Source organism: Bufo bufo, chromosome 5, assembly GCF_905171765.1.
Source record: "Bufo bufo chromosome 5, aBufBuf1.1, whole genome shotgun sequence".
NCBI lineage: Eukaryota > Metazoa > Chordata > Amphibia > Anura > Bufonidae > Bufo > Bufo bufo.
Window position 1 is genome coordinate 44,402,395 of NC_053393.1, and position 25,347 is coordinate 44,427,741.

Here is a 25,347-nt window from a genome sequence, read left to right on the forward strand (position 1 = left end):
GCACAAATAATCTGGAGTCGGCCGGTAGAGGCCCCCCGCAGATTCCCATATCCTTTTCGCTCCAGTTGATGTCACGCGGTTTAGTCAGACTTGTACGATCATAAAAACCTCTAAACAACAAGACAATGGCGCTGAACATGCGGAGAAGCTGCTCATGTAGTCAGGTGCAGGGATGAGACATCTCCCCTGCATCCTGCCAGTCACTGCTTCTGAGTCACGCTGCCTGGAAACTTCCATGACATCATCAAAGCTGGCTGACATCAGACTGGAGCGATGTGCTCTCATGGAGAGCGGTGACCGCGGCGGTTTATAATCAGGAGGGAAACTGGCAAATGGGGGACATCTCCTTAAATTCCAATCATTAGGTAAAATCCAAAAAACTAAGAACAGAGGGCTACATACCACGGACACCTTGGTTACGAGGGGCTTCTTTTCTCAGACACGTCCAGCCACATTCTACAGCCCGACCTGAAATGAAGAATAAATGGTTACAAACATTCCGCTAACATTAGATGACATCCGGAACTCCGGATTAATAGTCCTCCAGGGGAATCCTCGGATCACCCACGGAGGGTCACGGGGTCCACAGACATTAGTCCCCACTATATACATGGTTCTCTTTGCCGCGTTCAGTATATTACCATATATATCCTCAGGGTAAGTCAGTCATCAATATAGGGGGATGGGTCCGCCACCGATCAGGCCCCGCTGCTGCGGCCTCATCACAGCGCCAATTATAGTATAATGGCTGTACTTGGTATTGCAGCCCAAGTCCATTCACTTGAAAGCAAGTGATTTGCGCCTAAGCCACGTGACTGACGAACATGTCGTCACTGGCCTAAGAAGAGGCTGAGGCGCTCACCAAATGGCTGATCAACAAGGGGTGCCTGGAGTCGGACCCCCCACCAATCAGGTATAGATGACTGGTCATCAATATTTGACTCCTGGAAAACTTCTTTAAAAAAAAAGGGACTGTAAAAGTATTAGAGTATTTCTTACACAAGTAGCAGATCAGCGGAGGCGCCAGGAGTCGGACAGCCACCGATCAAATATTGATGACCTATCCTAAAGATAGGTCATCAATATTCCACTCCTGAAAAACCCCTTTAAAAAGGGACTATCAAATGACTGCTTTCTTACACAAACAGCGCCTCACCTGTCCAGAGGCTGTGTGCGGTACTGCAGTATGGAGAGACGCCATGTAATACTATTCCTCGAAGAAAGCAGCCATGTTTTTCAAATCCTGGACAATAACAACAACCCCCCCCCCCCCACAAACATACCCCAGAAGTTCCACTTTATCCACTAAATGTATTATCGGCGACTACGATTCTCCTACGTGTCAACCATGACTGCGCGGTTTAGGACGGCGACTATGTGAATATAAGAGCTGGGAATCACACACACCTCAGACGGGTTCCACAAGGCCAAAACAAAGATGTGGCTGGTAAGTTCTCAACTTAATGCGCCATTACTGCCAATATACCGCCACAAGGCGCTTTTTTTTGTTGTAGAATACCTAAATTTACCCTAGAAACCCCCAAAACACAATCTTTTCCTTAGCGGACGAGTATTTTTGCACACATTCGAAGAAAAAAAGAAACAAAAAAACACAGGAAATCCCGCATGAATTTGCTGCCCGCCAGTGACACACCTTACAGAGCCGGTTAACCTGTGAAGGGTCTATTCCTATCCATCCTGTTCAGCTAGATTGCTTTTTCTTTTTTCAAAGTTGTAAAACAGAACAAAAACCATAGAAAGTGGATATCTCCATAACCGTACAGATCGGCGGATAAGTTATGATGTCATTTTTACTGTGCTAACAAAACCTAAAAACAATGGCGTAAATGTGTATTTAAAAAAAAAAAAAAATAAGATGAATGTAAAAGGGTTTTACAATACAGGTACTCCAAAAATGGCATCATTAAAAATATATGTCGCCCTTCATAAAACATATCCTCGTATGGCTATGTCGAAGGAAAGATAAAAAAAATATATATATAAAAATTTGCTGAACATCTCGGCAGGGAGCAGATGAGGGTTTCTTGTTTTAAACAAATCATGGTCCAGGGTCAGAATAAATAGGGGTGTAAGGCCGAAAAACCCCCTTCAAATACCAAAACTAGTCCTCAAAGGGGTTTTCCGACACTTTGAAATGATGACCAATCCTTTGGAGCACTCCATGGTTTTAGTTTATCAGAAAAGTGTGTAAGATACCTGAAAGAATCCTGCCTGATCCATTACTTTCACACTGCCGTTCAGAGCGGGTCTCAGACGGATCCGCTCCTATAATGCAGACGTTTGTATCCGTTCAGAACGGATCCGTCTGCATTATAGTTTGAAAAAATTTCTAAGTCTGAAAGTAGCCTGAGCGGATCCGTCCAGACTTAACATTGAAAGTCAACGGGGACGGATCCGTTTGAAGATTGAGCCATATAGTGTCATCTTCAAGCGGATCCGTCCCCATTGACTTACATTGTAAGTCTGGATGGATCTGCTTGCCTCTGCACGGCCAGGCGGACACCCGAACGCTGCAAGCAGCGTTCAGGTGTCCGCTCGCTGAGCGGAGCGGAGGCTGAACGCCGCCAGACTGATGCATTCTGAGCGGATCCGCGTCCACTCAGAATGCATTAGGGCTGGACGGATGCATTCGGGGCCACTTGTGAGCCCCTTCAAACGGAGCTCACGAGCGGACACCCGAACGCAGGTGTGAAAGTAGCCTTAAAGGGGTTTTTAGAGACTTTTATACTGATAACCTATTCTCTGGATAGGTCATCAGTATCTGACTTGCACTAGCACTGCGGCTTTTCACAGCTTAGCCTCGCCCAGTGATATCACGTTCCTCGGTCACATGGCCTCAAGCGAATGGGACCGAGCTGCAATACCAAACCTAGCCACTATTCAATAGATGGTGCTGTGGGTATCCTACACTTTTCTGATCAAAAAGCAACAGAAGCTTGACTGTAAGGAACTAAAGCAAGTGTGAACAGCGGCAACCCACATGCGGAAACGACGACTGTATCCCTCATACAATAGATATCACCAGCGTTTGACCCCCGTGGACAAAATGCACCCTTACTCTTTGTGACGAAGTGGAGTTTTTTTTTTCCTCATTTATATTAGACAGGCGTCACTTTTCTTCCAGATAAGGCTTTCACTCTCGCGTTTGGATCCGTTTGTGTTATCTTTAACATAGCCAAGACGGATCCGTCTTGAACACCATTGAAAGTCAATGGAGGACGGATCCGTTTTCTATTGTGCCAGATTGTGTCCCCATTGACTTACATTGTGTGTCAGAACGGATCCGTTTGGCTCAGTTTCGTCAGACGGGCACCAAAACGCTGCAAGCTCCAAAGCGGAATGGAGACTGATCGGAGGCAAACTGATGCGTTCTGAGCGGATCCTTTTCCATTCAGAATGCATTAGGGCAAAACTGATCCATTTTGGACCGCGTGTGAGAGCCCTGAACGGATCTCACAAACGGAAAGCCAAAACGCCAGTGTGAAAGTAGACTAAGACGCCAGGCGCCACAACGGAGCAGCAAAAGAGCCAAATGTGCTGTAAGTAAATGAGGTCCGTAGAGAGTATCAGTCATACAACAGTATCAGAATGACATCGTAGCTTCCATTATAAATGTGAACATAGCCCAAGTACAGTAATTCTTTTTAGGTTGTTTGATTTTTCCCACCTGGGGAGAACAAACCATAGATGCCAGGGAGTGCGCTGCACAACTAGGTATACCATATCGGAGGTCCGAGAAGAAACTGATGCTGGAGGCCTCAACTTATCTAAGGCCAGTTTCCAATTAGCCATCTGACCAAACTTTACAGGTTAATACAGGCCCTTGTAGAACACTTCTTCCTGATATTGGATGACAGTAATGTCTGAACAGTTCAATATAACACGGTCAGACCTACATAACACCCCCCCCCCCCCCAACCACATTCAGCCATTTGTCCAGCTTGTGATGTGCTAATTAGCCACATGACTCCTTAGCATCATAAAGGCGACTGAAGAGGCTCATTTTCTAAACCCCTACTGACGTCAAAGGAGAATCCATCCAATAACACTCACACTCAAAACATCTTAAAAAAAAACCTGCTCTCCCAGACCCCCCCTCCCCCCAATCCATGTCAACAAGGAGTCAACACCCTTTAAAAAGAAAACAAGGCCCTAATGTCCTCCTTCCCCCACTTCAAAGTAATTATTTCTCTAAAGCCTCTTGCACACGACCGTATGGTTTTGCGGTCCGTTTTAAACGGATCGTTTTTTCTGTTTTGTTTCTGTAGGGTTTCCGTTTTCGTTCCGCTTCCGTTCAGTTTTGCCATTCCATTTGTGATCCGTTTTTTGCAGATCGCAAACTGAAGCATACAATAATGTTTAAACAGTAAGTACATTAAAAATTGGGCTGGGCATAACCTTTTCAATAGATGGTTCCGCAAAAGCGGAACGGATATGGAAGACATAGGCCCCTTTCACACGGGTGAGTATTCCGCGCGGATGCGATGCGCGAGGTGAACGCATTGCACCCGCACTGAATCCTGACCCATTCATTTCTATGGGGCTGTGCACACGAGCGGTGATTTTCACGCATCACTTGTGCGTTGTGTGAAAATCGCAGCATGCTCCTCTTTGTGCGTTTTTCATGCAACGCAGGCCCCATAGAAATGAATGGGGTTGCGTGAAAATAGCAAGCATTCGCAAGCAAGTGCGGATGCGGTGCGATTTTCACGCACGGTTGCTAGGTGACGATCAGGATGGAGACCCGATCATTATTATTTCCCCTTATAACATGGTTATAAGGGAAAATAATAGCATTCTGAATACAGAATGCATAGTACAATAGGGCTGGAGGGGTTAAAAAAAAATAAATAAATTGAACTCACCTTAATCCACTTGTTCGCGCAGCCGGCATCTCTTCTGTCTTTATCTGTGAGCAATAGGACCTTTGATGACGTCACTGCGTTCATCACATGGTCAATCACCATGGTGATGGATCATGTGATGGACCATGTGATGAACGCAGTGACATCAAAGGTCCTATTGCTCACAGATGAAGACAGAAGAGATGCCGGCTGCGCGAACAAGTGTGTTCAGGTGAGTTAAATTATTATTATTTTTTTTTTAACCCCTCCAGCCCTATTGTACTATGCATTCTGTATTCAGAATGCTATTATTTTCCCTTATAACCATGTTATAAGGGGAAATAATACAATCTACAGAACACCTAACCCAAACCTGAACTTCTGTAAAGAAGTTCGGGTCTGGGTACCACAGTCGGTTTTTTATCACGCCCGTGCAAAACACATTGCACCCGTGCGATAAAAACTGAACATCGGAACGCAATTGCAGTCAAAACTGACTGCAATTGCGTTCCTACTTGCGCGGGTTTGCCGCAATGCATCGGGACGCATCCGGACACGCCCGTGTGAAAGAGGCCATACAGATGCATTCTGTTTTTTTTTTTCGCGGAACCATTGACTTGAATGGAGCTACGGATTGTTATTTGCGGCAATAATAGGACAAGTTCTATCTTTCAGCGAAACGGAAACGTACTTGCGGAACCATTGAAATGAATGATTCCGCATACGGAATCCGCAAAAACGGAACGGAAAAAAAAATCCTTTGTGTGCAAGAGGCTTAAGTCAGAGGTCAGCAACCTCTGACACTCCAGCTGTTGTGAAACTACATCTCCCAACATGTACACTAACTTGGAACTCCCATAGGCGGGAATGGAACACGCTGGGAGTTGTAGTTTCACAACAGCTGGAGCCCCCAAAGTTAACATTTTTTTTGTTTTTACCCTCTAAAATCACGCCGCAGAGGATGCAGCCTCGGAAAAATTCATTTTCGGCGGCATGGAAATTTGAAAAGCATTTATCAGATGTCCAAGTAACATGGCTGACAATTCCCCGCTCCCATTCGCGAAACGTAGCAGTAGGGGTAAATTCACATGCGGCAGATTCGTTGCAGAAACTTCCATGACTAACGTCTGAATGGGATTGTTTCTGTAGCATGTGCATGGATTTCTGCACGCCCCATCCAGGTACAAGAGTCCGTTGCAGATATTTCTGCAACAAAGCCACCAGTTTTCCAAGATTTACATATTTAAAAAAAATATATAATAATTCAACAAGACCAACGGACAGAGTAGTTGCTAGGGATACAGCACGTACAACTATAGTCTTTTCCACAATTCGCAACGTTGCATTTAAGCCCCGCCCCTGGGAACAGTCAAACCCACACAGGATCCGCCACTTATGGGCGGAGCTTACAGCAGCCCCACCCTTTTGTTGAGGCGGGACAGCCTGAATTTACCGGGATGGTCTCTGAAAATGAAAGATACTCCCTTCAACTTCAGGACTGTTGGCAACCAAACTTTTCTATGGGGTTGTCAAGCAGAACATTTCATAGCAACCAGTCTGTCTCCGTCCATCATCTGAAGTGGCACAAAGCGGAGAGCAGAGAAGGAGCAGAAAGCGGGGGCAGTACTCGCCCCTCTGTTCTGGAGGTCACCGATGACCGGCAGAGTGATAAGCTGGCGTCAGTGGGCAGAGGCAGGTACTGAATTATCAAAGATTCTGGATTACTGGATGGTCAGAGGAAAGTCCATAAATGGTAGAGCACTCTCTGGAAGGACGGTCGACAGAACATTTTACTATAAAACCCTTCTCAAACACGTTTCTAATGACGTTTAAGGTTTTAATTTTATTTTTAAACCCAAAAACACCAAAAATCAATACACCTTGTGGCCTTTTCCATATTTACTATAGAAAAAAAAAAATTGCAAAAATACCAATGTATTTAAAAAAAAAAAAAAATTGGAGGAAATTCCTAATAAGTTCTCTCATTTGTTTCTGCTTCAGGTTCAGGAATTTTTATGACTTTCCAGATGATCAGATGCTGGATTAAAGGAAACAACTGTAAAAAAAAAAAAAATCAGACAAAAAAAAAAAACACGCAGTGACACTTGACCTCCTGTTGTGTATCTCACATCATGGCGCATTATTTACCCAGCTCAAATATCAGTTGGACCAAACAGCGAATCCTGCACGGACGCTCACGGCTGAAGAAACTGCAGCTCTTCCCGCAATCAGCCTTTAATTTAGAGTCAGGACCGGCTTCCCACCATGAAGGCGGCTAATAACGCGGGTCTGAGAACGAGACTCTGCGCAATGACTAGCACGTCTTCTGGCTTGGGTAGTGGATAAAAAATAAAAAGCGACAATCTAGAAAACAAAAAACACAACCTTGATGAAGTGGTCAGGTATTTTTTTTTATTGTGTTGCTACGTAGGCCAACTATTAGGTGGTATAAAGGGAGAGTAAATGTAAGGGCTCATGCACCGTCTGGGCCCATATTGCGGGCTTGAATGGGGTCCGTGATCCGCATTGCAAAAGAGTAGTGGCCTGGACAGAAACCCCACAGAAGCGCTCCGTAGTGCTTCCGTGGGGTCCCGTGCCTCCTTTCCGCACAGACCTTCCGGATTGCGGACCCATTGAAGTGAATGGGTCTGCCTCCGTAATGCGGTGACAGAACAGCCGGTTTTCACACAAGATGCTCTATAACATCTGAAAACACAAGGAAAAAATGCTTGTTAAAAAAAAAAGAAAAGAAAAAAAAAGCTGTGAGTGAAGAAGGCCTAATGGCCCCCATACTCATCAGCTCCTGACAGATGATGGATCGATATTTTCACCAGATCTTTTTGTTCTCCTGGAAGATAAGCCGGTGCCAGAAGCGTCTGGTTGCGGCTTTCTTCAGCCGAGGAACTGGGAGGGAGTCGGAGACAGAGCTGTTGTCCGAAAGATAATTCGCTGCCGCTTCGGATGCCTGTGGTATTAGCGCCATCCAACAGGGCGAGCGGCCACCCTCAGCTTTCCAGGTAGTTTGTGTACGGAAACCGCGCCATGAAGGGACATGTCCTTTCTTGACTTGGTTTCGAATTCAAAGAAGAAATTTATAAATACTGTGGCCCTATGAATGTCAGCTCAGATTCCTACTCAGAAATGGGAGGCGGATTCTGTCCGGTCTCTGGGCAGAAAACCCACCGTGTGAACAAGCCCTAAAGGCGGTGATATTCGCTGCCTGCCAGCTTCCCTATAAACAGACATTTTTTGTAATGATAGTCAATGGCGCCGAATCCATCCAAATCGGATCTTTTTTGCAACCGTCAAGTTACCGTAGCATGTCGCATTGCGACACCATTGACTAGGATTACAAAGAGTCACGCGACATGTCGCCGTGTAGCTGTAGCCTTTTTACCATGCGACAAATGTCGTTGTGTAGCCGAGCCCTTGCTACTTCGGACAGACGGCGTTCTAGAAGCAAAATGTCTAGTGAATTATTTTTTTTTTTGTACGATTTTGTGGCAAAAATGTTTATAAAATTCTATCTTTTGTAGATTTGACTCTTTACACATCAATAATAAAAAAAAAGTTAACATTTTTAAAAATAAATTTAAATAAAATTTAAAAAGCAAGCAAAGGGCTAATGCACACAAACGTATTTTTTTGTCCGTGTCAGCCCATGCGTGGAACCAGTCATTTGAACGGGGGGGGGCTTCGCAAAAAAATAAATAAATTAAATAAATAAAAATAACGGAAATAGAACATGTCCTATTGTTCGTTTTGCAGACAAGGACAGGTATTGTTACAGTGGATCCGCAAAAAAAATAAACGGATGCAACACTGACGTCATCCGTTTTTTTTTTTTTGCGGCCCGCAAAATACATAGTCGTTTGCATGAGCGGAAATGCTGAAAAACTACAAAGCTAATTTAGCCTTTTTTTCAGTACTATAACGTGAATGTGTACATATTGCCAACTACATCCTGACTTCATTTACCTACGATGCTGTTTTTTGCCAGTAAAAAGTAAAAAAAAAAAAAAAGTGGCTTCAGATGACAAAAAAGTAAAAAAAAGGTAACATTTAGGAACGTACTGTACATTTCAACCGAGTGTAAACTTAAAACATTTAACGTTAAAAATACAAAAAGCCATAAAAATAAAAAAAAAGACAAGACAAGCAGAAAGTCTAAACGAGCAGGATACTACAAACCACTAAACTTGACAAAGAGAGACTGGGAGCTCTGCACAGGAAATCACTTGACCATTGAACTGCGCTTTCATGCCGTGAATGCCAGTCAGGTCCCACATGACGAATCCGCTCACTGCCAGAGACGGCTGCGTGACCATATGCTGCCGTTTCATTTAAGGCTGTGGAAAAATACTGATTTTTCTTTTTTTTTTTGAAGGGCCTCATGGAAGGCGCGCTCATTAAATCCTGGTCTCGCTGCCACCAGCTCAGGCCCAACCAATAAAACCGCCTTAAAAAACAAAAAAAACGGCTTCCTATTCATCGGGTCAAGCTCTGGCGTGAAAGGGTTAAGAAGAATCTCGGCTGCATCCGCTCCCTGACCACGACGCTTGACGAAAGCAGCAGCCATTTTGTTTCCTAGCAGTTGCCTAGCTGACAGAATAAAAAAAAAATTCCCAGAGACTGCAATAATCAGGAGGCGTAACGGTCACGGATCATCCCATCGGGGAGATTTCACCGTCTTCTAGTTGCTGTGCTAAAAAAAAATAAAAAAAAAAAAGGGCTTTTTTTTTGTGTCATTTTTTTCATTTCAAATTTTTTTTATAAAATAAAAGCAGGACATTTCGCCAATACGGAGGTAGTGGTGCATTTTACTGGTGGTGGTGGTGGTGACGGGGGGGGGGTTCCCGGTCATTAGGGTCACATAAAACGCACAATCAGATGGAGGCACGAGGAGACAAACTGGTGCCGCCACCTGCTGTTTCAGTATAGCCGCATGGTCATGTGACAAAGACGATGCTAAAGGCATCATTAGTGGCCACATATGCGCAGTAGGGGGGAGGGGAGGTTACCACTGATATATAGGAATAGTATTCTGTGATTAGCGCTGAGGAGGGGATCCTGTTACGAGAACAAACTGATTTCACCAGGACAGGCAGACGTGTGTATGGAGTCGTGTCATGTGTTCCTCAGACATCAGAGAGAGGGAAGAAAAAAAAAAAAAAGAAGGATCAGACCTATCAGATTTCAGCACGCCCAATCCTTTTGTTCTCAATGAAGGTGTTAGGCAGGCATCTGTCAGCAGTTTTGCACCTATGACACTGGCTGACCTGTTACATGTGCGCTTGGCAGCTGAAGACATCTGTGTCGGTCCCATGTTCATATGTTCCCGCATTGCTGAGAAATATGATGTTTAAATATATGCAAATGAGCCTCTAGGAGCAACGGGGGAGTTACCATTACACCTAGAGGCTCTGCTCTCTCTGCAGCTGCCACGCCCTCTGCACTTTGATTGACAGGACCAGGCAGTGTAAGGCTAGGGCTACACGACGACTTTTATGATGATAGTCTATGGTGTCGCACTGCGATTGTCGCGTCGCAGCACCATAGACTATCATTATAAAAGTGGTCACGCGACACATGTAGCAGTGTAGTCGTGCCCTATGTCGTCGTGCAGCCCTAGCCGAAACATCATCACACCTGGTCCTGTCAGAGTGCAGAGGGCGCGGCAGTGGCAGAGAGAGCGGAGCCTCTAGGTGTAACGGCGAGGCCCCAGGTGCTCCACTGTTGCCACTTAGGACTCAAGAAAAGCAGAGGAAGCGGCAAAGGCGGCCATATTTGTTGGCATCCAGCTGTCCTCGGAACAGGCAGAACTGCGTCTGTGTGTAAAAATAAAGCTGAGCCGATGAGTCATGGAGACCTTGTGATGTCACCGCTGGCAGGGGAGCGGCACATCCCACAACCACGAGCAAAGCCAGGCTTGTTCTATATTCAGCAGAAGCTGTCCTCGCAGCACAGATGCAGCTCAGGGACCAGGCCAAGAATTCCGGGGAAGAAACCTACCATACAAACCCGTCCGACCAGAGAGGCCACTAGCTACCCCTTATAATAGAAACTGGATTTAAAGGGACACTGCACTTTAAAATCTCTGACTTGTCATCGAGTGACACTGGTGAAGGAAACAGCTGACCGGCGGGGGTGCCGGAGGAACCCCACCAATCTGATATTGATGTCCTATCCCGAGGATAAGGCCTCTTGCACACGAACGTGTGCTGCCCGTGTTGCGAACCGCTAATTGCAGTCCGCGATCTTTCTGTTCCGAACGGAACCCCACGAAAGCACTCCGTAGAGCTTCCGGACCGCATCTCCGGACCCATTCAAGTGAATGGGTCCGCATCCGTGATGCGGAATGCACACGGCCGGTGCCCCGTGTATTGCGGACCCGCCGTATGCAGGCCGCAATAGGGCCACGGGACACACACAGTTGTGTGCAAGAGGCCTAAGTCATCAATGTCCGTAGCCTGGAGAAACCCTTTAAGCATTTTTCACACAGCCATGACTAGGGTGTATTTGGAGGTTTCAACAATCTGATCTCCGGGGGTTCATCTGAACTGGACTTGGAAGCCTGTAGTGATCCAAGTCCGCTTCAGATGAATGCCAGGAGGTCCGAGTGCTGTGGCTGTAAGAACCTGTACAGAGGACTCCTAGTTAGGCCTCCTGCAAAACGCCATAGAAACCTACGTGTGAATCCAACCTAATGGGGTTTCGCCCATCATAGGCCCGTGTTCACATCTCCAATTTGGCCATGGTAGACCCCACTGACTTAACAGCGCTGCATGCTGTGACAGAAGAGCATACCCGCAGTGTGAACAGGGCCTTAACCAATTAGATGGTCGATTTACAAAGCCGTCATGGCTACAATCAGCTCACATAAATAGAAAAGATATTTAGGGCTCATGCACACGAACGTATTTTCTTTCCGTGTCCATCCGTTTTTTTTTTGTTTAGTTAGGTCCGCCCAAAAAACCCCCCAAAAAACAGAAGTTACTCCGTGTGCATTTAGTTTCCGTATGTCTGTTCCGCAAACAGACAGAACATGTCCTATTATTGTCCGCATTACGGACAAGGATAGGACTGTTCTAATAGGGGCCAGCTGTTCCGTTTTGCTAAATATGGAATGCACACGGACGTCACCTGAATGTTTTGCGGACCACAAAATACATACTCATGTGCATGAGCCCTTAGTAATTTTTACAGTATCTTTATTTCACGCTGAGGAAATGCCCCTGAGAGAGGGGACCTCATGAGAAGATGCGTCAGGACAGTAACGTCTCCGAGGGCCTTCGTTTCCTCCAGGTCGACCTTTCCCTAATGGCGCTGCAGAGACATGCAAGGCTGAGCATATCTTGAAGGAGCGCTCAACCTCTTCCAGGACAGGAAGTCCTCCCACCAAGCAGAAGAGCTAAACACGTCTGTGGCCACCGCAAGCCCCCCCCCCCCCCCAGTGTTGCGGCATACAAAATGCACATAGGGGCAAGTTTACGAAACTGCTTCCTAAAATAACTTTCTGCAACGGTTCATCAAAAAGAAAGATCCCCTAGAAGTCAATTTAAAGGGGCGTGTACAGAATAAATAAAAATTCTCTAAGGCTCTAAGAAGGCAGCCATGTTTTTCCAATCCTGTACAACCCCTTTAACAGGACACCTTTAAGTCGTAACCTGTTTTCCAGGAGCTTTCATCACCGGCAGGACCTGCTCGGATGTCCACCTACAAGCAGCGTTCTACCCTGGGAGCTCCGGTGGAATCCGCACCCCCACTCCCCCGAGAAGGGGTTAATATAATTTGTATTTCACCGTTCCCGGCCCTTCACTTTACCCTCTAATCATCGCTCTGGTACAAAACGCCTTACAAAAACCGCGGAAGGACCAATCAGCGGGCGCAGCATCTCCTCTCCAATGTTACGGTGCAAATTGCTTTTTCATAAAGGCCCTCGCAGCGAGTGACGGGGGAGATTGTTTAACAGATTATAGGATCGCGTCTCCGCCGATCCCCCATTTTACATAAGAATAAATAGAGACGTCTGATACAATCAACCTATTCACAATCATAACAACTGCTGCTTTCCATTCACACCTTCTACAGAACGGCGGCCGTACATAACAGCTTAACCAGGTTGAGCCGTGTCAGGGACTCGAGACGCGTCCACCACAACAACGCGGAGGTCACAGATCTCATTTACAGAATCGTTTAGCCGAAATATCAAGTTATTTCGTTTCTAAGCCATTTATAGTCGGAATAAAAAGCGTATAAATGAAAAAAAAAAAAAAAAATCTTCATTTTTATTTCTTAGCTCAGGAGGACTGTAAAGCCCTCCTGCCAACTCTGGCCGAGAGTTCCCTTTCTAGTCAGCCATTCCGGAGCCTAGGTTGGTCACAGGCCATAAGATCCAACCCAGGCCCTTCTTTCCGATCTGCCACCAACACCCAACATTTAGTCCTCCAGCTAACAAAAACTTTGACGCCTCCCCGTGCCATATGTGTATTAGGTCCCTAAAGTCATGGAGGTGGAAACGTGGCCAAAAGAAGTCAAGGTCTCCATGCAACAAATCCTGCTCCTCCTGGTTTGATTGACATCCCCGAAGACAGGGAACGTCATTATCAGCCAGGACAAATCCTTGCGCGTGCACAATGCCTCCCTGTTCTCAGGGACTTCAATCAAGCCAGAAGAGGTGGAATTTGGGCACAGAGACCTTGACTTTGTTTGGCCACATTTCAACCTCCTGGACTTCGGGGACCTAGATTTGCATACAACATGTGGAACCATAATGAGGTCCTACTTTAGAGAATAGATGAGTAGAATTGGCGGGTACTGATGGCGTTTTGGGAGAGGGAGGGGTACATATCTTTTGATAGGTTCCCTTTAACAGTCTGTAGGCCAATAGTTGCTTCACCTGTTTGGGCTTGGCCAAGTATTTAGGGTTATTTTAATGGGGAGAGGGCCTCTGGCACCGGCTTATCTCTCCTGGGAACAACATGCCCGACATCTGCTGTCGAGTTCATGGTTCACGTACATGTTACGAAATTTCAGAGCGCTCAGCCCAGTTTCATCTAAAGTGTATGGACATCTTTACCCCTCACGACCAGGTCTGATGCCGGCCACAGCAGCATCGACCAGCTTGTGCAAAATGGCAAATGATCGGCCGATCACACCACACGCTCGTATGCGTAGCCGACATTGGTCAAAACTTTCCAGCTCTATGAATTACACGTTGGCATTACATTTTTAAAGGACGGCTAATCAAAATGGCCGGAATCGCCACAATCAGTTGACTTGTCCCATAGGTAAGGACAGAGTAATGGCTCATGCACATAACCGTGGTTTCGGCTCGCATCCGATCCACATTTTTGGCGGATCATATTCGTACCCATTCACCTTAACGGGGCCGCAAAAGATGTGGACAGCACACTCCTGTTCTGGCCGCATCCGTAAGTCAGGGCCGCAACACCGCAAAAAACATGTCCAATTCTTGTCCGTTTTGCAGACATTTGGGAAGGAGTAAACAAAAACAAAAAAAATGGCGGCAGGCTATCGGGCCAGTATCCGTGTTTTGTGTATCTGTGATTTGCAGACTGCAAAAACGGATATAGGGTAATGTGTAGGAGACCATCTTAAAACCTAAACCTTACAGGCAATTTTTAAACTTTAGAAAACAGGGTTGTGGTCTTCAATAAGAACAGCGCCACAACTACTTTCCGCAGGTTGTATACGGTATTGCGACTCAGCAGTTTTTTTTTTTTTTTATGTAATCCCGAACAATCCACTATAGTCTACGGTGGGCTTACGACAACACTTGCGATCTCAAAAAGTTGAGGAATATTCGAGACTGACCAGCAATCACACGTTCGTACGCTCGCCGGACTGACCAACGTGAACCTGATCGTGTAACGTGCTCGCCAGCTGGGTCGGCCTGCGATAAGCCCCACAGGAGACAGCTGCACTCCACACCAGCGCCGTCAATAAACAGCTGATGCCATTGTCTATAGATTGATTTTTGGCGCGTGTCCGATAGCGACCGGATCAATGATCTCATCGACAGCTGCTTTTATGCAGGTGGCAGACAGACGTTACCTTCGGCGAAGGCAGCTCTACGGGCGATCAGTATGAACATGACCAAGTTTTTAAAAAATACAGCACAATGTAAGTAGAGATAATGGTTTAATGGTTTCATACTGTCTTTCTAGAAGCTTCAAACAGGCGTCTTTTTAATATCCCTTTAAACCCCCAGCCTCCCCGTTGCCCTAATGTCTATTCGCTGACATACACTGCAGCATCAACTTCCCACGGCTCCAACTCTGCAATGTGCCCAGAATCTAATAAGTCACTGCAGTGCCGGAGCCCCGGAAATTAACGTAAGGAAAAGCCTGAGGAGGACGGCGACAGAACAGGTGTCACAGTGCTGAAAGAGTTAATCAGAGTCAGGCCTCTTGCACACGAATGTATTTCCATTCCGTGTCAGTTTTTTTTGCGGATCGTATACGGAACCATTCATTTCAATGGGTCCGCAAAAAAAAAAAAAAAAAAAAAAACACAGAAGCTACTCTGAGCATTCCGTTTCGCAAAAAATTAGAACATGTCCTATTATTGTCCGCCTTACGGACAAGGATACACCGTTCTGTTAGGGGCCAGCTCTTCCGTTCTGCAAAATACGGAATGCACACGGACGTCATCCGTATTTTTTGCGGACCGCAAAATACATACAGTTGTGTGAATGAGGCCTTAGGCTAGTTTCACACCTGCAGTGTGAATTCCGGCAGAGAACAGCCTGCCGGAATTCTCCAGATGCAAACGGAATGCCCGTCAGCCCCATTAAGTACGATGGGGTCCGGTGGAGATCCGCTCGCATTGCGGCAGACATTTGGCTGGACACAAACTGCTGAGCGCTGCATTGTCTGACAGAATTCCCACCAAAGGTATGAGACCAGCCGTACTCCTCTGTCGCCATTGGGAACACATTGCACACACTGCTAAGCCCAGCATACGTGTGTATGGTGAAGCAGGAAAAATAAGGCCTCATGCACACAACCTGATTTTTTGTTCGCATCTGATCTGCATTTTTTGTGGCTCGTATGCGGACCGGTTCATTTCTATAGGGCAGACCGCGTGCTGTCCGTATCCGTATGTTCGTTCACCGGCTCCGCAAAAAAGACAGAACATTCCCTATTCTTGTCCGTACTGCGGACAAGAATAGGTATTTCTACAATAGAGAGCGATGTGAGGAATGGGAAAGCGAGGGGGCGGGCAAAACCCTTACGGACGCGTCCATGAGGCCTATGGGTACAACCACACAGCGCAGTGGCTTGGTGCTTGTGACAAGGCCGCACTGTGTGCCAGTACCGCATGGCCAAAAGGGACGCAGCAGGCTCTAATTAAGCTAACGAGACCGCATTGTTCAGCCGGTCTGTACTGTTAACGGCCATCAACATTACACACCCGCTCACAAGCGCCACACGACTGCGTTGTGTGGTCGGACCCCAGCTGTTGGTTGAATGAGAGTTCCAGCCAACAGCTGCTGAAGATGCATAGGCACCTTTAAGTGACCTCTTTAACCCCATATTGCTTGTTGTAAAGTCATGTGGACTTTTTATGGCTGATGACTTTTCCATAGGGGGTCTTCACCGTAAGATCTAGACCAGACCCTCAAAGGCTTTCAATCCTCCTTTGGTCCTGAAGAGTAAACTATACACCCAAAGCGTGGAAATCATCTACAATCCAAACATCTCATTTCTAAACCACCATATACCAAACAGTTTCCCACGAACTAGCCAGGGAATTAATCACAAACGTATCTCCTTATGGGTTGGAGGATCCACCTACGTTCTGCAGAGTCAATAGTCTGGACATCACACTATAACAATATACAACCAGGGCTGGAAAACTTCTATGAACCAGACCTAACTTTTGGATTTCGCTTATGAACAATTCTGGGCCATAGTACCATAAACTATGGTAACTTCACTCTGGTCATTAGTCTACAGCAATGTCCCACAGCCTGAGCTACAAGTTGGGGAACGTTGGTCTACAGCTAACTTTACAGTTGAAACCTTAAAAAAAATTATATGGACAACCAAATAGTCTTTGAAGGTCACCCATGCCGATGGGCCTTCAAATGCCAACCCTCACAAAGCAAAACATTTATATAAAATGTATTAAACATTAACAGTGGAGAATGAGTGAATCCAATGACTAAAAATGGTAGAGAACACTAATACCAAACGTTACCAACCAGAAGAGATCTCATTGAACAGTCTAAATCAGGAACTCATCAATTCTTACAACTCAAGTCACGGCAAAAGTCCATTTTTAGAAGAGACATCTGACAGCCATATTTCGGTCCATGTTGATTCCACTTATTTCCTCGTAAAGATGGGAACTAGGGATGAGCGAACTTGTGTTTCAAGTTCGACGTACGAGGTTCGGATTATCTAAGAATTCCGTTATGGATTCCTCTACCACGGACCATAAGTTATGGTCCGTAGTAGCAGAATCCATCCGGGACCATAAGTTATGGTCCATGGAAGCGAAATCCATAACGGAATTCTTAGATAACCCAAAGCTTGCACGCCAAACTTGAAACACAATTTCGCTCAACGCTAATGGGAACACAACAAGAAAATAAAAGGCAAAAAGTTTTTGGAGGAATGAATAAACTATGACTGTACATTACGTCCTTATCCGGTTCCTCAGCTCTTTGCTTTGGCAGAAGAACCCAGGTATGATGAAGTTTGGTTTCTCGAAAATTCTAAATTACAGCCCCTATTCCAACGTTGTCCCTAGCAGCAGCCTACTGTCCACAAAGACTATAGGCTTCCATAACTTGGTCATGCCATTGACCCAACTAACGGGAAACCACATGGAATCTGAACTGTCCTAACAACAATCCTATTCCCACCACACAAGTAAGGAATTTTATTGCCAGGCAGGCTGAGGCAAGAAGACTTTCACATGAGGTAAGATCTGTCAGATTCTTTGTACTAGGAACAAAAAAAAAAACCTCGATTTACCAACCACAAAAATAGCTTTGCGATGAGCAAACGACTAAATGCGTTAACACAGAAACAATAAGGATAACCAGACTAGTTAAACTTCTAAAAACCAAAAACAGTCCACCATAAGGAAGGACGTTTTCATTCCACCGAGACATGTATGTCATGGTCCTCATCATCAGTCCTAGAAGACAACAAGCTTAATAGGTTTAGGTTTATGGCAACAGGTCATCGGAAAACAAACTATTAAATCAAGTTTTTATTAAATTATTTTTTAGACTTTTTGGGGATGCCATTTTTAATGTTTCATATCACTATGATTTTTTTAAACCTAATTTTTTACACTGAACACTAAGCTTAAAAAAATGCTGAGACTTCCTGCTTTGCAGAGATCACTTCTCAGCAGTCACCTCACGATCACCACAAGCAGGATTACAATGACAGGCAATTATATATAACAAAACAAAAGATCCACCATTCACACCAAGTGATGGTCACAGCTTATCTACTCCCCTCCCTGCACAGGTCACAGAGTATGCCCACAACACTTTCCCATAAAAGTCAATTAGCCATCTCCTGTCCATTGTGCCTCTGTGGCTACTGTAAAGCGAATCTCGAAATGCTGTTAAAAGCAGCTCAGGCAAGATGGCCGACCCATGATCATGTACCGAATTTTTTTTTTTTTATATATTCAGATTCAGTGAATGTTTGCTTTAATGTGGACGACATTGGGAAGGGATCCACTGACTGGAGAGGTCGACAAGGTGAAAGGGCGTCAGGCAAGCCGGATGTCGCCATGTTGGCTTACTTGTTAGCCTGGGACACGAGCTGGGGTCGTAAGGCCGAGTCTGTGTCGCATATAGATTTTGCTGTGTTTTAAAGTGAAAAAGCGAAAGCCACAACTCCTATTTCTACTAAATGTGAAAGTTGTTTTTTTTGGTTTACACACCAGATGTATCGTGCGCTAAACCGCCACAGATTTGCGGTGTGGAATCCGCGTGCCACGCCTGGACCTGGCCTAACTGTCTTGCATCACTCTGTCTTCCCCCTTGTAATACCCATGCAGTCGGCCATTTTGTGTGCTCATGTTTATGGGGAGGTCAGAGGGAGACACCTGTCAGCTGGGAGAGTAAGGACTGCTGACACGTCCATCGTATTGGCAGAATATAATACTAGAACAGGTGTCAGACAGAACCAAGGTCAACACTGTCCATACTCAATGTACCCTCCGGTACCACAACATGGCTGCCACAGTAAGGCCAGAGCACTACTTGTTAGGCTATTCACCGCTGCATGAGGTAAAGCCTGAAATCCACGAGCACTGTCCACCGTCCATGTAGCAGCCACTGAATGACACGGTCACCTGTGACAAGTGCTTTTATTTTGGACCTTTTGTTCCCCCCCACATGACTTTGGCAACTCTCGCGGTACCTGAGCTGACCACAGACGTTCCTCTCCCGGGTGACGACCATGAGGATGAAGACTCCCATCCACAGAGAGGCGAGGAGCTGGCGGTAATGTGCTGCTACCATTGTGTCGCAAAGACTTGCGGGTCCCATCGTGACCACATTCACGACTTTTCCATTTTATGTCACGTGACTAGTAGTTACCACTTTCACACCTCCATGAACAGCAGACGTGTGCGGTCCTTGTTCACCGCATAGAATTTAATGGGTTTTTTAGTTGTTGTTTTTTTTACACAATCAGTTAATTTTCCCACTGACCGGTGGAAAAAACACGGAGACATGCACGATGTGGAAAAAACACGGAGACATGCACGATGTGGAAAAAACACGCCCATCGAAGTCTATGGGTCTGTGAAAAACCAATGACGCAGCACAGACGGCATCCATGTTCTGTCCGTGGTTTTCACAGATTGTTGCTAGGAGATGCTCCAGAAACTAAGGCCTCTTGCACACGAACGTTGTGCGTCCGTTCCGTGCATTGGGGACCGCAACTTGCGGTCCACAATGGACGGGCAACGTCCGTGCGTTCGGCCGGGACGGATCAAGAGGCATTCAACTTGAATGGGTCCGTGATCCGTCCGCACTGCAAAAAAAAAAAAATAGAACAAGTTCTATATTGTTGCGGTGTGTAGGCACGGAACTCCGTAGTGTTTCTGTGGGGTTCCGATCCGTGCTTCCGTTCCGCATCTCGGCGATTAGAGACCAATTCAAGTTAATGGGTCCGCATCCGTGATGTGGAGTGCACACGGGCCGGTGCCCGTGTATTGCGGACCCGCTGTATGGGGGGGGGGGGGGCCGCAAGAGGCCTAGTTTTCAGCCTAGCCGTGTCTCTGAAATACGGATGACACACGGTGGGCAAAAAAACGGACACAGGGATCCATCACGGGTGAACCACTGACAATCCTGTCACGGATGTATGAAAGAGGCCTTAGGCTGCAGCTCAGTGGCGACGCAAAGTCACCTTCAAATTGCAACGATCACAAATTGTCCATTGCGGTTACAGGCGAATGGGGTTTTCAAAGGACACGAGGCTGAAAAAAAAATAATTACTAACTAAATTCAGGACACGACAGGCAAAATACGGATGCGGTCTGTGTGCATCCCACAATTTTTGCAGGCTCCACAAGAACAGGACAGGTTGTATAATTTGGGGCACGACCGTAGAGGCACACGGAGGAAATCCACGTGCTGTCCGCAATTTTTGTGGCGCCGTAGAAATTAACGGGTCCGTGTTCGATCCACAAAAATTTAGATTGGAGGTGGACAAAAAAAAAAATAAATACTACGTACGCTCGTGTGCATGAGGTCTTGTGGAAAATCAGTCCACGTTTCATCCGTGAAGGATCCGTTCTTTGCCCTCTGTGTGTCATACGTAAGCCACGGACACTGCTCCGATGAAAATGAATTTCCAGAGCATCTCCTACCAAGGCTCCATTAAAAAATATATATATAGCATCAAAGGATGAGGCAGCACTCCAGATACAGTGAAAGAAATGGTGGATCTTTATTCCCCTTGCAACGTTTCAACCGCTCGATGCGGTCTTTCTCAAGCATGCTTGAGAAAGACCGCATCGAGCGGTTGAAACGTTGCAAGGGGAATAAAGATCCACCATTTCTTTCACTGTATCTGGAGTGCTGCCTCATCCTTTGATGCTATACTTTGATAGCCGTGTGAGCCTGCGGCTTTGAGGATATTTGCACCCACTTGCACTGGTCTTGTGCTGCTGTGGCCCTTTTTTTGAAATATATATCTCATCAGCGTTTTTTTCACGGACCCATAGACTCCAACGGGCGCGTACCAAAGTAGTGCACGTCTCCGTGATTTGTGAACAAATGCATTAAAATCAATGGGCAAGTGCGACGTCAGCGGAAAATGCGGGCAGCACACGTCCGTGAAAAAACGGAAATGTGAACGAGACCTGAAATTACATGTAGTAAACTGATCATAAAGACCTAAACCGCGACGAGTCCAAGCCCCGGGTTCCCACAGCTCGGCCAACAAAAGCCACCAGGAAACACTTGACGACGACAACAGTGCCCCCCCCCCCCCCCAATTTAACAACTTTGAAGTAAAGTAATCAGGTGGAGCAGCATTTAGGACACCAGGATGGCGGCACTTCCTACACACGGGTTCACTCTTCACCAGTACAACTCCATTCATCCATGGGGGAGGCATACAGCAACGTACATTAACCCTACTGCTCCCAGCATGGCTCCAACCGCTGATCAAACAGGTCAGTGAGGGATAACAATAGAGCTGCAAGTGGGCTGGGTACTCAGAACGAGGAGGGGGCCCCCGCCTGTACTTCCAGGAAGAGCTCACAGACTCATTTATATCAGATTAATGGGGGGGGGGCACTCAAGGAACAATTTACAAGATGCTACTGCCTCAAAGTTTTCTCAAGTGCCTTGGGTCGTCCGCCAAGTGCAGACACAGGACGAGGCCTCTTGCACACGGCCGTATGCATTTTGCGGTCCGTAAAATACGGATCCGCAAAAAATACGGATGATGTCCGTGTGCATTCCGTATTTTGCGGAACGGAACAGCTGGCCCCTGATAGAACAGTACTATCCTTGTCCGTAATGCGGACAATAATAGGACATGTTCTATTTTTTTTGCGGAACAGAAATACGGACATACGGAAACGGAATACACATGGAGTAACTACCTTTTTTTTGCGGACCCATTGAAATGAATGGTTCCGCATACGGTCTGCAAAAAAAACAAAACGGAAGGACACGGAAAGAATATATGGTCGCGTGCATGAGGCCTGATGGCGGAGAAAGGGGGGGGGGGCGCAGGTTATTATTAGGAGTGCCGATGGAGCAGGGGAATGGAAGGGGGGGGGGGTCCCGAGTTAGACGTGGGTCACACAGAGGCGGTGGCATACTAAAAGTTACAAAGTAAGGTGCCATCACGCCATTTTGACGTCACAAAACAGACACGTTTTAGTCTCGCCAAGGTCCACGTGCAGGTGTTGTTTTTGAAGCCAGATATTACTTTTTATTTTCCGCTCCTGGCTTAGGTTTCAAAAACTGCACAATAAAATTTAAAAATAAATAAAAACCCGGTCAAAAAAAACACAGGTGTGTGAACAGACCCTGAGGTCAGGTTGACAGAAGCGAACGCGTTGCCGGCGAGGGGGCGATCTGGGTATCGCGGATTTAATACTCACGGCTTGGGACATGACAGGTCCTGGTCACTCAGTCATCCAATTCTATTAAAAAATGATATATATATATACCGTTCGCCGTCCAATTAAAAAACAAACAAAAACAAAACAAAAACGCACTGTATACTTTTTTTTTTCTTTATAGCAAAGAGTAGCAGAAATATAAAGGAGGCGCTGGGTGCTCGAGGGGGTGCGCCAGGCCCCTCTGCGGTCGCCTACGAAATGCGAACAGGCCCTCCGTTACGCCATTCCTAAACTTTACAAGCACACAGGCTGACGGGAGTTGCGTCAAGTGACACACTCAGCTCAGCTACACCCCCCCCCCCCCTCCCCTCCTCCCTAAAAACAAAGCTGCCCAGACTTGTGTGAACTTTAGCTGGTGATCGCACTATCCCCCCCCTCCATGGTCCGGAGCCCCCCACTGATGAGATCCGCCAGCCATGGTGGTGTGTGCTCAGCCACTCTCCCTCCCTGCAGTTTGGGGGGAGGGGGGCTGCACCAGCGTCATGCCTTCTGCAACCACATCACAACCAAATCACCCCAAATTTGGGGCTCATCCCCTCCTCCTCCTCCCCCCCTGCCCTGTGCCTCCAGCAGGCCCGGCCGTGGTGAGAGCAGGAGCTGAGCTCTCGGCAGCCTCTACGTAACGCCCTGTCCACAGCGGACGCCATATTTTCTGTTGCTGATGTCGACATAGGGAAACGTAGGTCGGCTCGTGCGGCTCCTCCTAGAGAGCTCCCCCCCCCCGATCGGCCAAGTTGTCCCCGATCCCCCTGCCGTGTTACAACCAGCAGTCGGTAGACCCCCTCCCCCTCCATCTGCATGTAAAGGTTTCCGTTGCTATTGCCCCCAGCTGCCCTAAACACGCTGCTAAAGTTGGCCGATCAGCGATCGGTGACCCGGTCCGATCTGCCCTCTCACGTGTCACCGGACTCCTCCAGGAAGTTTCTTCTTACCTGCGGCTCCCGGGGCGATGGAACGTTGGCGGCAACAATGTATCAGAGGCGGATGGAACGTTGGGGAAAACGCAACCTTGCAACGAATTTCCGTCCCCCCCCAACACACAGCGCAAGAGGAGCGGAGGCAAAAAAAAAATAAAAAAAATCCTCGATCAGTGGGGAATCTACGCCAAAACCCACATGATCTGTAACGTCAGCGGACGGATTTGCATACGATACCACCCGCACTTCACCCCGGATCGTAGCTCGGTTCTTGCGCAAAGTTGCGCACTGGTGATTTGCATGGAGCTCCCATTGTGAGGAGGGGAAGGAAGGGAGGAGGAGGGGGATGGGCGTAACCTGCCCCATAAACAGGGGGCTTATTGTAACCGATCCCATCCCCGGACGGATCATCGCCTGGGAAGTGCACGCCGCGCTTTTTACTGGAAGAAATAAGGGGAGGGATGAGAAGGAGAAAAAACAAAAACAAACAAAAAGTTCAAGGTGTCGGGAGGGAGAGCTGCAAACTGTTGATCCCGAGCACGTGTGTGTGTGTGTGAGAGAGGAGAGGGGGAAACACATGGCTCACAATGCTCGGCGGCCTGGGGAGCAAGGGGTTAAACAAAAAACCTCAAAAAGGAAGGGGGTCACGTGCTGTGAAGGGGTTAAAGCCTCCTGCCTGGTCAGGAAGGGGTTAAAGAAACTCAGTTCAGGGCGCCAAGAAGGAGGGTGTGTTCGCGCAGGGTTGTTGTTTTTTTTTTTTTTTCACCCGTCGACATGAATTTGGGGGGCGGATTCCGCACCCCGAAAACGACGCCTGCAAGTCATCTTCGGCACTGAAAACCGATGGTTGATTGATTTACACTTGTGATTTTAAGGTTACGTTCACGCCAAGCGTCTTCAAAGTGGATTTTGTGGCGGTTTCCCCACACCCGAAAGCCGTGCCCAAAACATTGGCGGCTCATCTCTATTGATTTCCACAGGAAAACTGCTCGTTTGCACCATGTTTTTTTAACATCTATTTATTTTTTTCTTTCAACTCACGGTTTTAGGCCTCATGCACACGGCCGTTGTGCGGCCGTTCCCTGCATTGGGGACCGCATTTGTGGTCCCCCAACGCACGGGCAACACCAACATCAACTTGAATGGAGCAACACTGGAAAATGTCGCCCTCATCCACAGGAAGCCAGGAGCCCGGACCTCGCCCTGAACCTTGGGCGCACAGCAGATTCAAATAGAAAGAAAGGCGGTCCAGCTTCACTGAAAAATACTTGAGGCTTTATTTAATCCCGTGCAGATAAAAACCAACATACAGCAATGCAGAAAATCGACCGGTTTCGGATCACTATAGATGTGGATCCTTAGTCAACTTGAATGGGTCCGTGGTCTGTCTGCACCGCAAAAAAATAGGACATGTCCGATTTATTTGCGGTGCGGAACAACGGACAGAAACACCACGGAAGCACTCCGTAGAGCTTCCAGTGTTCCATGACTCTGTTCCGCATCTTCACAATTGCGGACCCATTCAAGTGAATGGATCCGCATCTGTGATGCGGGGTGCACGCGGTACGTTCGCACCGAGTTTCTTCACCAAAAAGCCGTGCACAAAACGTTGGCAGATAATCTCAACAGGAAAACCACGTGTTAATTTACACAGTTTCCCCCCCCCCCCCCCGCTCGCAGTTTTAAGGGTACGTTCCCACACAGCGAGGTGTAAATGAAGCATAATGCTGCCGACATTGAATGGAGCTGAACCGGCAGAAGGGACACATCCCTTTAAGGCCTCATGCACACGAACGTATTTTGTTTCCGTTACGTTTTTTTGGAAATAGGATGTGGACCTGTTCATTTCAATGGGTCCGCAAAAAACGCATCCGTATGTCCATTCTGCAGCCCCGCAAACATGTTCTATT

At 46.9% G+C, this 25,347-nt stretch overlaps 1 protein-coding gene across 3 annotated transcripts in view; it reads right to left on the reverse strand.

The window, feature by feature from the left end:
* The window catches only part of ZHX2 (zinc fingers and homeoboxes 2), a 45,627-nt gene extending 21,757 nt beyond the window's left edge, over nt 1-23,870 (reverse strand). Inside the window, exons 1-2 of one of the 3 annotated variants that reach the window (XM_040431862.1) lie at nt 23,453-23,870; nt 403-468 (exon numbers count right to left, since the gene is read on the reverse strand). The gene's annotated coding sequence lies outside the window, so the exon portion shown is untranslated. Of the gene's footprint in view, nt 1-402; nt 469-1,156; nt 1,188-22,499; nt 22,551-23,452 lie in introns of those variants that run through there. The other 2 variants (XM_040431864.1, XM_040431863.1) reach the window with 2 other exon arrangements.
* Between the last annotated feature and the right edge of the window lie 1,477 nt (nt 23,871-25,347).